The sequence below is a fragment of the Arachis ipaensis genome, chromosome B05 (genome assembly GCF_000816755.2).
Source record: "Arachis ipaensis cultivar K30076 chromosome B05, Araip1.1, whole genome shotgun sequence".
NCBI classification, from domain to species: Eukaryota; Viridiplantae; Streptophyta; class Magnoliopsida; order Fabales; family Fabaceae; genus Arachis; species Arachis ipaensis.
In genome coordinates, this window is record NC_029789.2 from 27,478,779 (window position 1) to 27,494,206 (window position 15,428).

The following is a 15,428-nucleotide window of genomic DNA, read 5'->3' on the forward strand; positions in this document are numbered from 1 at the left end:
AGAGTTTGAATGTGGGGATTTTGTTTGGCTCTGCATTGAGAGAAGCTTTTCATGCTTCCTCTCCATGGTTACAGAGGGAGATCCTTGAGCTTTAAACACAAGGGAGTCCTCATTCACTTTAAGGACCAATTCTCCTCTGTCAACATCTATCACAGCTCTTGCTGTGGCTAGGAAGGGTCTGCCAAGGATGATGGATTCATCCATACACTTCCCAGTGTCTAGGATTATGAAATCAGCAGGGATGTAGTGGCCTTCAACCTTTACCAAGACATCCTCTACAAGTCCATAAGCCTGTTTTCTTGAATTTTCTACCATCTCTAGTGAGATTCTTGCAGCTTATACCTCAAGGATTCCTAGCTTCTCTATTATAGAGAGAGGCATGAGGTTTATGCTTGACCCTAGGTCACACAGAGCCTTCTCAAGGGTCATGGTGCCTATGGTTCAAGGTATTGAGAACTTTCTAGGATCCTGTCTCTTCAGAGGTAATTTCTGCCTAGTCAGGTCATCCAGTTCTTTGGTGAGCAAGGGGGGGTTCATCCTCCCAAGTCTCATTACCAAATAGCTTGGCATTTAGCTTCATGATTGCTCCAAGGTACTTAGCAACTTGTTCTTCAGTAACATCTTCATCCTCTTCAGAGGAAGAATACTCATCAGAGCTCATGAATGGCAAAAGTAAATTCAATGGAATCTCTATGGTTTCAGTGTGAGCCTCAGATTCCCATGGTTCCTCATTAGGGAACTCCTTGGAGGCCAGTGGACGTCCATTGAGGTCTTCCTCAGTGGGGATCACTGCCTCTTCCTGCTCTCCAGGTTCGGCCGTGTGGGTTATGTTGATGGCCTTGCACTCTCCTTTTGGATTATCTTCTGTATTGCTTGGAAGAGTACTAGGAGGGAGTTTAGTAACTTTCTTACTCAGCTGACCCACTTGTGCCTCCAAATTTCTAATGGAGGACCTTGTTTCAGTCATGAAACTTTGAGTCTTTGGTACTGCCTGTTGCTGCTTGCATTCCAGATAGACTCTGAGAAATCATATTGACTTGCTGAGTCAATATTTTATTCTGAGCCAATATGGCATTCAGAGTATCAATCTCAAGAACTCCTTTCTTCTGACTTGTCCCATTATTCACAGAATTCCTTTCAGAAGTGTACATGAAGATAGGCAATATGTAAGCAAAGCAAATAGGAGATAGGCAACCGAGGAGTGAAAGCCAAAGCCTGAAGTGAGTCATAAAGAGATAAATTCTTGGAATGAACGAAAAGTAGGATTCAGAGAAATTAATCAGAAATCACAATCCAAGAATTTATACAAAGAAATTCGGAGTGCTTGTTTATTAAGAAACAACAAGTATCATACCTTGAAAGGAATTAAAAGAGTTAGTTTGAAAAAGGGTGAAAACGAAAAAGATAATAGCCTTTAAATGCCAATGAGTTGGAGATTTTCCTCCTTGGTGAAGTTTCCAAGTGACAAATGAAGTCATGCAAGTCCAACTTAGGACTCTAAACCAAAGTGCTCGGTGGGAGACACCCTACCATGGTAACCTTGTTCTAATCTTATCTCTTGTTTATAGACTTTTGAATTATTTGTTTTCTTGTGATATAGTGAGTAGTTTAGGTTTGGTTTGATAATTTTGAGTTGAATAAGTTAAATTGCTTGTGGACCATGAAATTGTGCTTGTTTGATTGATTTGGGGGTTGGTATGTTGATATGCTAAGGGTTGGAACCTTGGTTTTGATAAGAAAAGAATTTTCTGAAACAGGGCATATGTGCATACGCACCAACCTGTGTGTGCGCACAAAACTGTGTTTTTTACCACCTGTGCGGCCGCACACACCTGTGCGTCCGCACACGACTTCATATGCCCTCTGGTCGCAGCGCCAGCACAGCTTGTGCGTGCGCGCTGCCTTGCTTTCTCTGATTTGTGCGTGCGCACAGCTGCGTGCGTACGCACACCCCCCTCTCATACCTCATTTGTGCGGCCGCACAGACGTATGCTCCCGCACACCTATTGCAGACCCCTCTGGTGGGAGCGAGGGAACATCTTGTGCGCGTGCTCAACCTCCCCCATTTTTGTCCCTTGTGCGTGCGCACGGACCTGTGTGCGCACGCACACATGATTTTGTCCTCAAGTTAAAAAAAAACCTGTTCGTGCAGTCGCACGTCTTTGTGCGTCCACACGTCTTTACGCAACCTTTCTGGCCGCAGCGATCGCACGCTGTATGCGTTCGCACCCTTTCTAAGTTTTCATCTCTGTGCATCCGCACAGGCTCCTATGCGCCCGCACACATCGTGTTCTGGGCGTTAGCAGGGCAACCTGCCCTGTTGAGAGGCAGCTCCTCTCTTCTCTTCTATTGTCCATAGCTGCTCCCTCTCTCTTCTGTGCCTAGCTCCGCTGGCCACCACCACCGTCAGCCACCGCCGGCGACCCTTCTCTCTCTCTTTCTCTTACTCATCTTCTCCTTTCTTTCTTTCTTTCCCTTCTCTTTTCTCTATCCACCACCGGTGAGTTCTCTCTTCCGGTGCTTCTTTTTCCGGCGACCCCAAACGCTGTGATTTCGCAGTGGCTATAAGGAGTGTCATTGTTCCTCCCTCATTCTTGTCCTATTCAACCTTTATATCTTAGGTTCTTGCTTTTCCTTTCTATTTATGTTCATTTTTTTTGCAATTGCTTTTCATTCCTTTTATGTTGCTTAGATTTCATTAGTTGCTTTTTTATTGTTTCTTTGTATTGCAAAGTGTTGTTGCTTGATTGTTGGGTTGGTTATAATCAAATTTAAGCTTAATTATGATGAACTTGCACATTGCATACCACATGTTCGATAAAATGCATTAATGAACATTTTGTTTGATTCATATGACTTGGCCATCATATGTGTTCAATTTATCTCTTGTTAGGCATATTGTATGAATGGTGCAACTTCTATTATGACTTTTGATGGTAGAAAATTGAAATCACCAATGCATTTCCTCGTTTGTTGATGTGAAATTTTGGTTGTAAATGCATTGTGTTGGTGTAATCTAAGTTTCATTGTTCATTGACGAACGGATTTTCTGCTAGTAAAGAAATTCACAAATATATTCTCGTTGTAAGTATAGTTTCTAAACCAACAAAGAATCCTTTCGTACAAAAACTTGTTTGTCACTTAAGCAAACCCAAGAAAAATAATAACCGAAGTATTGAAACATCGGGTCGTCTCTCAAGGAATTGTAGGGAGGTGTGTTACTATTGGTTATGGGTTTTCTGAGAAATTTTAGAATGAGGAATCGGAAAATAAATAATTATAAATTAAAGCAATAAAAATTAACAAGAGGTTTTATGTAATTAAAATAAAAAGCCTTGACTGGGAGAATGATTAATTGGAAGTTCTATCCTTGTTGGATTTTCTCAAGTGTAATATCAAAAGGTTGTCATTTTCACTTAGTTAACCCTTACTAAATAAAGGAAAGTCAAGTGATTGAGCTAATTCTTATTCGCAAATCCTAATCCTCTCCCTTAGGAAGGATTAGCGTTAGTAAATAGAGAATTAGCCAACAACTTCCAATTTAACTAATCACTTGAGCATTCCAACTCAAGGGTCTCCTTTTAATCAACTCCCATGTCAAGTTGGGAGTCTACTCCATCAACATGGATACCATCTTCGTTGTTGGGAGAAGGGAGTAGAAAAGAGACATGATAATGGAAATAAAATTGAAAGCAATTAAATAAATAATAAAATTAAATGAAAAGGTATTTCTTGCATTAATAAATTCTAAAAACAATCCAATTGTAACTCTGAACAAAAATTAAGGATATGCAAGAGTAAGGGACAAAGAAAACAAACTAGAATAATGACTTCAACGGAGGTAGCAACTCTTTGTAATATCCATCTCAACAGCATAAAACTAGGAATCCTAAATCCTAGAGAGAGGAGAGAGCCCCCCCTCTCTAGAAACTACATCTAAAACCTAAAATTATGAATTATGAATGAATGCCCGACTCCCTTTTGTGATTCTCCCATTCTGCAGCCTCTATTCTGTGTTTTCAGGCTTGGAATTTGGTCGAAAAGGAGCCCAGAAATCGCCCTCAGCGCTTTCTGCAACTTTCTGCACGTAGCGTTTGTCATGCGTACGCGTCATTTGGCAAAATTCTTTGTCACGCGTACGCGTCAGTCACGCGTACGCGTTGCTCGTGTTCTGCACTAGGCACGCGTGCGCGTCGTCCATGTGTGCGCGTCACTGTCAGTTTCTCAAAATTTTATTTTCTCATGTTCTTCCACTTTTGCATGTTTTCTTTCAGTCCTCTAAGCCATTCCTGCCCTATAAAGCCTTGAAATACTTAACACACAAATCACGGAATTGAATGGTAATAAAGGATAATTAAAATTCGCAGTTTTAAGGTCTAGGGAACATGTTTTCACATATATCACAAAATAAAGAAGGAATTGTAAAACCATGCAAATTATATGAATAAGTGAACAAAGACTTGATAAAAACCACTCAATTGAGTGCAAGATAAATCATAAAATAGTGGTTTATCAACCTCCCCACACTTAAACATTATCATGTCCTCATGCTCAACTTAAGAGAAACTGAAAAAGAGTGAAGGCAGAAGACCCTTTTCGAAATTATTAAAAGAAATAAAATAAAATTAGAATTTAAAATAATTAGTTAATTAAAAAGAATTTTGAAAAAGGAGTTAGTGATTTTCGAAAATAATGAGAGAGAAAAGTAGTTAGGTGGTTTTGAAAAAGATAAGAAATAGTAAACTTTTAAAATCAAACAAAAAGTCAAGTAGTTAATTGAAAAAGATTTGAAAATCAATTTTGAAAAGATAGAAGTTAGAAAAATATTTTGAAATTAGGTTTTGAAAAAGATATGATTGAAATCTATTTTGAAAAAGATTTGAAAAAGAAATTAAAAAGATTTGATTTTTGAAATTAAAGTTGATTACTTGACTAATAAGAAACTAAAAGATATGATTCTAGAATTTAAAGATTGATCCTTTCTTAATAGGCAAGTAACAACTTAAAATTTTTTGAATCAAAACATTAATTGTTAGCATTAATTTTGAAAATATGAAAAAATAAGAAAAATATTTTGAAAATCAATTTTTAAAATTTTCAAAAAACATGAAATAAAATTGAAAACGATTTGATTTTGAAAAAGATTTGAAAAGATAGAATTTTTAATTTGAAAAATTGACTTGACTAACAAGAAACAACTAAAATTTAAAACTTTTGACTAAATCAACACAAAATTTCGAAATTTATGAGTAAAATAAGGAAAAGATATTATTTTTTATTTTTGAATTTTTTATGAGGAGAGAGAGAAACAACTCAATGACACAAAACATAAGAAACTAAGATCAAAACAAATAATGCATGCAAGAACACTTTGAATGTCAAGATGAACACCAAGAACACTTTGAAGATCATGATGAACATCAAGAACATATTTTTGAAAATTTTTAAAAAAAGAAACACATGCAAGACACCAAAATTAGAAATTTTTAATGTTTAGACACTAACAATTTGAAAATGCATATGAAAAATAAGAAAAGATACAAAACAAGAAAATATAAAGATCAAACAATGAAAATCATCAAGAACAACTTGAAGATCAATGAAGAACACAATGCATATATTTTTCGAAAATTAAAGAAAAATTAAAACATGCAATTGACACCAAACTTAAAATTTGACACTAGACTCAAACAAGAAACAAAAAAAATAATTTTTTTTTGTTTTTATGGTTTTATTAATTTTTTTGTATTTTTTTGAAATTTATTTTGGAAAAAGAGAATAAAGAAATTCAAAATTTTTAATAAGAATTCTAGGAATCGTGCAATGTTAGTCTAAAGCTTCGGTCCAAAAATTTAGACATGGCTAAATAGCCAGCCAAGCTTTATGTGAAAGCTTCGGTCCAAAAGATTAGACATGGCCAAATGCCCAGCCAAGCTTCAGCAGAGCATTACATACAACAGCCAAATTGATGGGAATCAAAAAGCTCCTGCAATGATAAGTGAAAGCCTCAGTCAAAAAAATTAGACATGGCTTAGCAGCCAATCAGGCTTCACATATCATCTGAAACTCTAGAATTCATTCTTAAAAATTCTGAAGAACAAATATATTTTTTTTGAATTTTTTTCGAAAATAACAAAAAATAAAAGGCTTGAACATAAAATAAAATTACCTAATCTAAGCATAAAGTAATAAGTTTTCAAAATTAATTGCATCATTCTTCTTCTACTCCCTTCTATCTTCTTTTGCTCGAGGACGAGCAAACCTTCTAAGTTTGGTGTGGAAAAAGCTTTGCTTTTTGTTTTTCCATAACCATTAATGACACCTAAGGCCGGAGAAACCTCTAGGAAGAGGAACGGGAAGGCAGTTGCTTCCAACTCCGAGTCATGGGAGATGGAGAGATTCATCTCAAAAGCCCATCACTAGAAAGAGGATGGAGCAAACAAGAGAGCCCACTCATGGACCTCAACAAGAGCCATGAGGGAAGAGCAACAAAGGCAAGGAAGAGATATTGAGGAGCTAAAGCACTCTATAAGATCTTCAAGAGGAAGAACTAGCCGCCATCACTAAGGTGGACCCGTTCTTTAATTTTCTTGTTCTTATTTTTCTGTTTTTTCGATTTACATGATTTATGTTTTGTCTATGTTTGTGTCTTCATTACGCGCACGCATGGACGATACGCACGCGTGCCTAGTATAGTTAATAACTAATAAATTGCAAGAATTAAAGTAATAACAAATAAAGCTCTTAGCAAGGTATGAGAACTGGAAATTCTATCCTAGTTACCCTTATCAATTGTGATGAGAATTGTTCATTTCTCCCACTTAGTTAACCCTTACTAAATAAAAGAAAGTCAAGTGGACTAATCAATTTGATTCCTCAAGTCCTAGTCAACTCCTAAGGAAAGACTAGCTTTAGAGGGATCCAAATCAACCAGCAAATTCCAATTATCAATCAACAAAGGAGTTTGATAACTCAAGTGTCACCAATTACTCAACCAAAGCCAAAAGGAGAGAAATCTAAATATTGAAAGCATCAATCACATAAATTGAAGAAAGCAACAATAAATCTGAAATACCTCAAATTGCATTAAATAAAGAAATCAAATCTAACATGGAGTTCATAAACCAAATTGGGAAAATAATCACACTAAAGTAGTAGAATAAATAAAAGTAGAAAAAAAACTAAATTAAAGGAACATTGAACCTGGAATGGAGAAGAAGTAAACCTAACCTAAGAGAAATCCTAAATCCTAAAACCTAAAGAGAGGAGAGATACTCTCTCCCTAAAAACTACATCTAAAACCTCAAATTATGAATATGAAAGTTGTTTCTATGATTCCCCCATTCTACAGCATCTATTTTGTGTTCTCGGGCTTGGAATTGGGCCGAAAAGGAGCCCAGAAATCACCCCCAGCGCTTTCTGCAACTTTCTGCACGTGGCGCAGGTCACGCATACGCGTAGGTCACGCGTGCGCGTCATTTGGCGAATTCCTTTTCACGCGTAAGTGTCAGTCACGCGTACGCGTCACTCGTGTTCTGCGCTAGGCACGCGTCCATGTCGTCCATGCGTGCGCGTCGCTGTCAGTTTCTCAAAATTTCATTTTCTCGCATTCCCTCCACTTTTGCATGTTTCCTTTCCGTCCTCTAAGTCATTCCTGCCCTATAAAGCCTGAAAATACTTAGCACACAAATTACGGCATCGAATGGTAATAAAGGATAATTAAAATTTGCAGTTTTAAGGTTTAGGGAACATGTTTTCACATATATCACAGAATAAGGAAGGAATTGTAAAACCATGCAAATTATATGAATAAGTGAGCAAAGACTTGATAAAAACCACTCAATTGAGCACAAGATAAATCATAAAATAGTGGTTTATCATTCATCTTGGAAATTAAATTGAGTAACCACTCTACGAATGTTCAACTTTTGATGATATCTTTATCAAACATCTTTTGGGCTTCCAATTGAGAACATCGTATGTGTGATTACCATTTTTTGAGGATGAACAATGGACAATCCCCTTTTGGTGCTTGCTTGAAGTTGTGTGCATTTCTCTGTCTTATATTTGCAACTTGAGCACTAAATCGTGAAGCTTTGAGCAGTGAGTTACCTTAAGAGTGTGATTGCCGTGATATCCGGCCGGTGTGTGTGTTCCAACCACGCGCAACATTGGAATATACACACCGTATTTCTTGCAAATCACACTACTTCTATAAGCTCTTTTAACATTGTTAGTATTTCCTCAATGATTTTACTTTATTATTGCCCTATGATCTCGAGGTTATTTTCTTTGTATTTTCAGGATGAGGAAGAAAGGTAAGGCACCGGTTACTGCACTGGTTGAGCAAACTACCGCTCGCCCTCCTGATATTTGGTGGGATCGCCAAGGACATAGATCGGATACCTTGGTTAACCGGAGAGCCGACTCTCAATACAAGGCTATTAAGAAGCATACAATCCATTGGGAGCGGCTGTTGAAGGTTCCAAGCCAATACAAGGCAACTATTCACCAAAGGATCGCCTCGCTTCATTAGGAGTTTCTCGAGCAAGAACCCATTGAAGTCAATGAGACTATGGTGCGGGAATTTTATGCAAACTACCAAGCTTGGGAAGCCGAGTCAGTCTTCCTCCGGGGAAAGATGCTGGATACATCCAATCAAGCTCTAGAAGCTGTTTTGAACATCCCCCACATTCCACTTGAGAAAGACGAATATTCCAAGATAAAGGTGGATGTCTTCAAAGGAAGAGTATCTCTGACTCCCATCCTTGAGAGAATAGGCCGTCCTGGTGTATCTTGGGAGTATAGCAAAGGAAGGAATTCTGTTCCCACTAGTATTGCATACTCTGATTTGAATGCTGAAGCTCGTATATGGTAGTAGATTGTGGCGGACTATATCATCCCGAGCACCCACACTACCTATGTGAGATTTAGAACTACTTTGCTACTTTGGGCTATTATGCAAGGGAAGCATATAGCCATCCTACCTTTATTGCGCAAATCGATTTGGAAATTGGTTGAGAAGAAGAATATCTACATCCCATTTTCGTCGATGGTGATGCGCTTAGCAAACACAGCGGGGGTAGAGAGGCGACCAATGGACATTATGTTTTGGACTCTGATAAACCCATATTTTATGATGTATTTTGTGCTTAATTTGAGTAATTTATTCAATCCTTCACCCACTTATTCATATTAATTACATGGTTTTACTTTCCCTTCCTTATTATGTGATGTATGTGAAAAACATGTTTCCTATGCTTTAAAATTAATTATTTTAATTACCTTTATTTCCATTCGATGCCGTGATTAGTGTGTTGAGTAGTTTCAGATCTTCTAAGGCAGGAATGACTCAAAAGATGGAAAAGGAAACATACAAAAATGGAAGGAAAGAACAAAACGGAGTTTCTAAAGAAACTGGTATCCACGCGATCGCATGGGCGACGCGGACGCATGCCAAGCGCGGATCAACAGCGACGCGGCCGCATGACTGACGCGACCGCGCGCCTTAAGCAAAACACATATGACGCGGCGACATGACTGACGCGATCGCGTGACAAGAAAAGCTCCGAATGACGCGACCGCGTGACCCATGCGGACGCGTGACAGAGGCCACGCACCAGAAATTGCAGAAAACGCTCCCAGCAATTTCTGAAGCTCTTTTTGGCCCAAATCCAAGTCCAAAAGGCATAGACCAGAGGTTATAAAGTGTGGGAACGCATCCATTTAGGGGAGCTCGCCAATTTAGTTACTTTCCATGATTTAGATCTTGTTTTGAGAGAAGTTCTCTCCTATCTCTCTTAGGATTTAGGACTTCTCTTAGTTTTAGGAGTGACTCTCAATCCCAGGTTTAATGTTCCTTTATTTTAAGCTTCCCTTTCACTTTTATTCATTCCATTACTTTAGTTGATTATTTACTTTGCCATTTAATTTATGAATTCTTCTATGTTCCAGATTATTTGAATTAATGTTATTTGAGGTGTTTCAGTTTATGATTGCTTCCTTTAATTTATATTATTGTTGCTTTACATCTGAAGGCATTTTTATTCCAACAAATTTACTTTTTCCCTTTTGGTCTTGGTTAAGAAAGCAGTAACTCAGGAGTTATCTTATCTTAACATAATTGATAACTGCTATCTTTGCTAATTGAACTGAACTTCAATAATCCCAACCTTTTCTTAGGAAATAAATAGGATTCGAAGATCAAACTAATTAGTCCCTTGACTTTCCTTTGCTTTAGTAAAGGTTAACTAAGTGGAATTAAGATTCAACTTTCATTGTTATTGATAAGGATAACTAAGTCTGGACTTCCAGTTTCTCATACCTTGCCAAAAGTTTATTTTACAGTTATTTATTTATTCTTAATTACCATTTAAATTATTTGTCATATTTGTTCCTCATTCTTGAAACCCCAATTCTATAATCTCCATAACCAATAATAAGAACATACTTCCCTGCAGTTCCTTGAGAAGACGACCCGAGGTTTGAATACTTCAGTTAACAATTTATTTAGGGATTTGTTACTTGTGACAACCAAAACGTTTGTACGAAGGGATTTCTGTCAGTTTAGAGACTATATCTACAACGCGACTGTTTTTTATGAAATTCTTTACTGGCAAAAATCCTAACATCAAAATGGCGCCGTTGCCGGAGAACTGCTAACGTGTTCCTTATTATTGGTTATTGTAAATATTTTTCTTTTACTTGTTTATTTATTTCTGTTTTTCCTTTTTAATTTTATCTGCTACTATGGACTCTCACCCCTCTCGCTTTGAGTTTGGTTCTAACTTTGTTGAAGGAAATAGAAGCTATAACAGGAATATACATCAAGGTCAAACCAATCAAGGATGGATGGAACCAAGAGGATCTAATCAACCCTTTAGGCAACAACACCCTCCAAGATATCATGGACAACGACCATTCTACAATGCATACCCAGCTGATAGATATGGTGGACAACCTTGTAACTACCAACAAGCCCCACCCCGTGCCTATAGACTATCCTCTCAAAATAACCTCGAACAACCACACTCACAAGCTTCTCTTCACCATTCGCCACCACATGATCCCTATTTACCCCAGTTCCAATCCAATCACTCCCAAGAACCACCACTCTCCTATGTATCATGTCCAAATCCATCACCCTGAGAATCAGAGGTTCGCCTCAAGGAAGCAGTAAATAAGCTTCAAACAACCATTTGACAACTGGAGCAAGCAGTAATTCAATTAGCTTTTAGACGTTCAAACATTCAAGGACCAACCACAGCCCCGTGTGGACAATCTAACGAAGAGCGTAGCATGAAGGAAATACTGGAAACTCCAGTGGACAAGACAGAGAATGAATTCGTACTAGAACAAGTAGAAGAAGCTGTCATTACGCAAGAAGAAGAGTTCGTTGAAGATCTAGGAGACGCTGAACCTCCATGGGAATTCAGAGCTGAAGAGAACTCCGTCAAGGACGTTACAGTTAATGCTAAGGAGGACAGTGCACAATCCCCAAGGCAAGTCATTTATGAAGAACTAGACGGAATAACCCAGGACACAAATTCCCTTGATGATGATAGTCAGAAGTCAAGTTCTCTTAGTAATGAACTTGCATCCGCAAGTGAATTCTCTGAGATCGAAGAATCTTCCCCAAATGAATACGAAGATGATGCAGAGGTAGATTTCTCTCAACCTCCAATCTATGACTCGAGTGATGAGGAAGACACAGAAGACTTTGACCAGGACACAGATGCATTTGAAGATCCTTGCAAAGAAGTGGAGGAATTCACAGAAGAGCACAAGGGAGTAGAACTTACAGAACCACCAAAAACACCTATCCCAAGGCCATTACCACCCAATACAAGCTTTAAGTGGGTACAATCCTTAGCTTTAATCTTTACTTTTCCACTTGAATATGGTTTGCTTGAAACAGATGGCCAGCTTAGAGCTCTCTAGTGCACAAGGTTCAATAAGGTTCCACGCTTCAACTCGAAGTGCACGGATTGGTATCACGTTCAATCGAATGGATCTCAGAAAACGTTTGGTCATCTTGGTGAGAATCTAATTTCCAAACCGCACGGATGGAAAAATATAGATCAAGACGGAGGCGGATTTAAAAGCAAAGTTTGGGATCTTGGAATCTATTCCGACATTCATCATTCCGGGAGCCTAAAAATTTGTTTGAAGCTGCTCAGGAGCTTTACATGCCTAGTTTGGGACCCCGGAGGCTATTGGCATTCCAAGCATTGGTGGAGATTTTTAGATGAATTTAAGCATAAGCCGCCATAACAGGAAGCTCTTCCAATGTCCAACTTAAGGACTTTAACTAAAAGTGCTAGGTGGGAGACAACCCACCATGGTATGATCGTTCATTTTTCAATTTTTATTTCGTTTTGCTTGTTTTCAAGTTTTATTTTATTTTATAATGTTGAACTTGGAACTTTGCATCGCATTCATATTAATCATTGCATTCTGCATACTGCATAAAAAAAAGGGTGCGCGACGCGACTGCATCACTCATGCGATCGCATCATATTGCGAAAAACACTGCCCACGCGACCGCGTCATCCACGCAGTCGCGTGACCTGGAGATCAGCGTAAGAATCCAACGTCCAGAAAGTTGGGCTGGAATCGTGCGGCCATTGTGCGTTTTGCACAAAATACCCATGCGATCGCGTCACTCGCACAATGCCAACCCCATGTGACCGCGTGAGCGATGCGACCGCGTCGCATGGATTGCACGAACACCCCAAAGGAGACAGAGAGTTGCGCTGAAACGACGCTGGATTCGTGCGTTTAGCACAAATCCTAGCGACGTCGTCACCACCACCCCCAGCCACCTTTCTGTCCACTCTCCTTACTCGACCTACCAGGTTCCGACGAACGCCCCTTTCTATCCGTAGTCGTTATTTCATTATTTTCTGTTTATGTTTAGGCTAGTTAGCTATGCATGTTGTAGTGGATTTTAGGTTGTTAGGTAGCCTAGGATGTGGTTAGTGGATTTAGGTCTGTTTACTTGCACTGTTCATATTTCTGTTTTATCAAATTTGCAATTCTGCTATTGCTGTGATGTTTGTAATGTTCATATGCTGTGATTTCTTGTTTCATGCTGCTCTTTACACTGAATTTTCATGTTTATATTCCTTATATGTAATTGCAAGCTTTAATTTTAATTCATATGAACTATTTGACTGCTATTTATTTTCCGGGACAATCCAATTTTAGCCAGAATGCTGCCCAAATTTTTGTAAAATGTTTTCATTCATGTTTTGGTTTTGGCATTTTGAAATCTGTTTCCCTCTGCTTTACCCAAACCCATTCATGAATGCCAGGCACGCATTCTTATTCTCTTTGATTTCCTGGTTCATATATTGCATTTTTTATGTTTGATTCCAATTTTTGCTTTCTCTATATCTATTTGACTCAGCATCAACCTATTTTCCTTGTTTGGTTATGAGTTACTTATAGTCCCTACCTGTGAATCCTTGTTACTTGGAACATTTTCATTATGCCACTTACTTTAACCCACTTTTCACTAACTCCCTAATTTTAACTTTCTAAACACTTTTTCAATTCTAACCAACCTAACCTTTCAAACATCTCCTCTGCTTTTCTTTCACTTTCTTTTAACCCTCTAACCATGGCATAATGATAATTTTTCTATTTAACATGAATTCAATTACATTTTGGATTGTGCATTCTTCCTTTCGAACTTTTAACTCCTTTCCAATCCTTAATGCACATTTACTTAACTCATTTACCTCATTCTAATTCTCCTTTGCCACCTTGTGTTTCTTTTGACTTTTGCCTATTTGTTTTCCTTTTTTATTATATCCTGGTTTTCTGTTTTTCAAGATGTCAGATACCCATAGAAAGGGAAAAGGAAAGGCTACCACTGGCAAACGTAAAAGAGGAGAATCATCTATGTCTATCATAGATCTCATGCATGATGCCTCCTGGCGGGAGAAAAACTTCACCCCGCAGGAGAAGGCTGACCAGCTGCTCCCTGCTAATGACCCAGTAAAGTTTACAAACCGATACTGTGAGCTGAAGTATCCGGTATTCGGAAACTCCAGGAACCTATACCTGGAAAGGACCTTGAAGATCCCAGGAGAACTCTAGCAATACACCTCTGATCAGATCAAACAAAGAGGCAGGTTCTTCCTGGAGAGACCCCTGACTGAGGTCAATGCATCTTGGGTTAGAGAATTCTACTGCAATTACTTCAAGACCTCCCTAGATGCAGTGAACCTCAGAGGAAAGCAGATTCTGGTTACTGAAGAGGCAATAGAAGAGGTTTTGAAGCTTCAGCCTAAATCTGATCAGCTAGATGGTTATCAGAAAGCTGAGGAAGACATGCGCTTTCTAAAGTTTGATTGGGATGCAGTCAAGGCCCGGATAGCCCTTGACCCGACCGTTCCTTGGATTATGGGTCAAAACACCACCATGCCCAAGGGAATCAAGCGGGCATACTTGAATGATGAGGCTCGACTGTGGCATCAGATACTAAGCAACTTCATTATGCCGAGTACTCACGAGACAGGTATACCTGCCGCTATGATCACCCTCCTATGGTGTGTGATGGAGGGTAAGGACCTGTACCTGCCACGCTTTATCCGGTTCTACATGGCCAGGGTCCACGTCTGAGGCACTCTTCCCTTTCCATACTTGATCACACAGCTAGGCCGTCGAGCTGACGTGCCTTGGGAGGATGCTGATGAGAGGCCACCTGCTGCAGAATGCAAGAAGATCATCCCGCACAGCAGGAACTTTCTGGCCTTGGGCTACAGACCTCCAGTCCTCACTGCCCCTGGTGACACTGCCACACCATCTGCTGGCCCCTCTTCCTCTACAGCTACACCCTTCCACCACCACTGCACCTCCACCTGCCCCAAAGCCCATCTATCATCTAGTGCACCGCCTATTTCGACGGCTTAACCAGATGGAGCGTCGCAACAAGCGACGCTATGAGCACCTGAAACTGATGATACGATCTGGCGACATCCCCTCCGAGCCCGACACACCATCCGAGGCATCTGAGGAGGAGGCGGATGCGCCCGAGGCAGAGACCCACCCACAGCAGGAGGCAGAGCAGGTAGGCACCCAGCAGGCAGCACACCATCAGGAGGCTCCGCCTTAGATTCAAGATGTAGACCCTGAGATCCCTCTTCAGTCAGCACCCCCTCCACAGCAGTCAGACCCTCAGATCACCACCACAGAGACCCCAGCTACCCACCCTTCCAGTGATGACACTCCTTCACACCCTGCTTGAGTGAGCATCAGGGACGATGCTACATTTTAAGTGTGGGGAGGTCGCCATCTCTGGCGTATTATTTTGGTGAACCACTACAGACTCTTTTTCTTTTATTTTGGATATTTTTCTGTATTTTTCTCTTAATTTTTATTTTTATTTTCTGAGTACTTATACATTGCTACTTTCATGT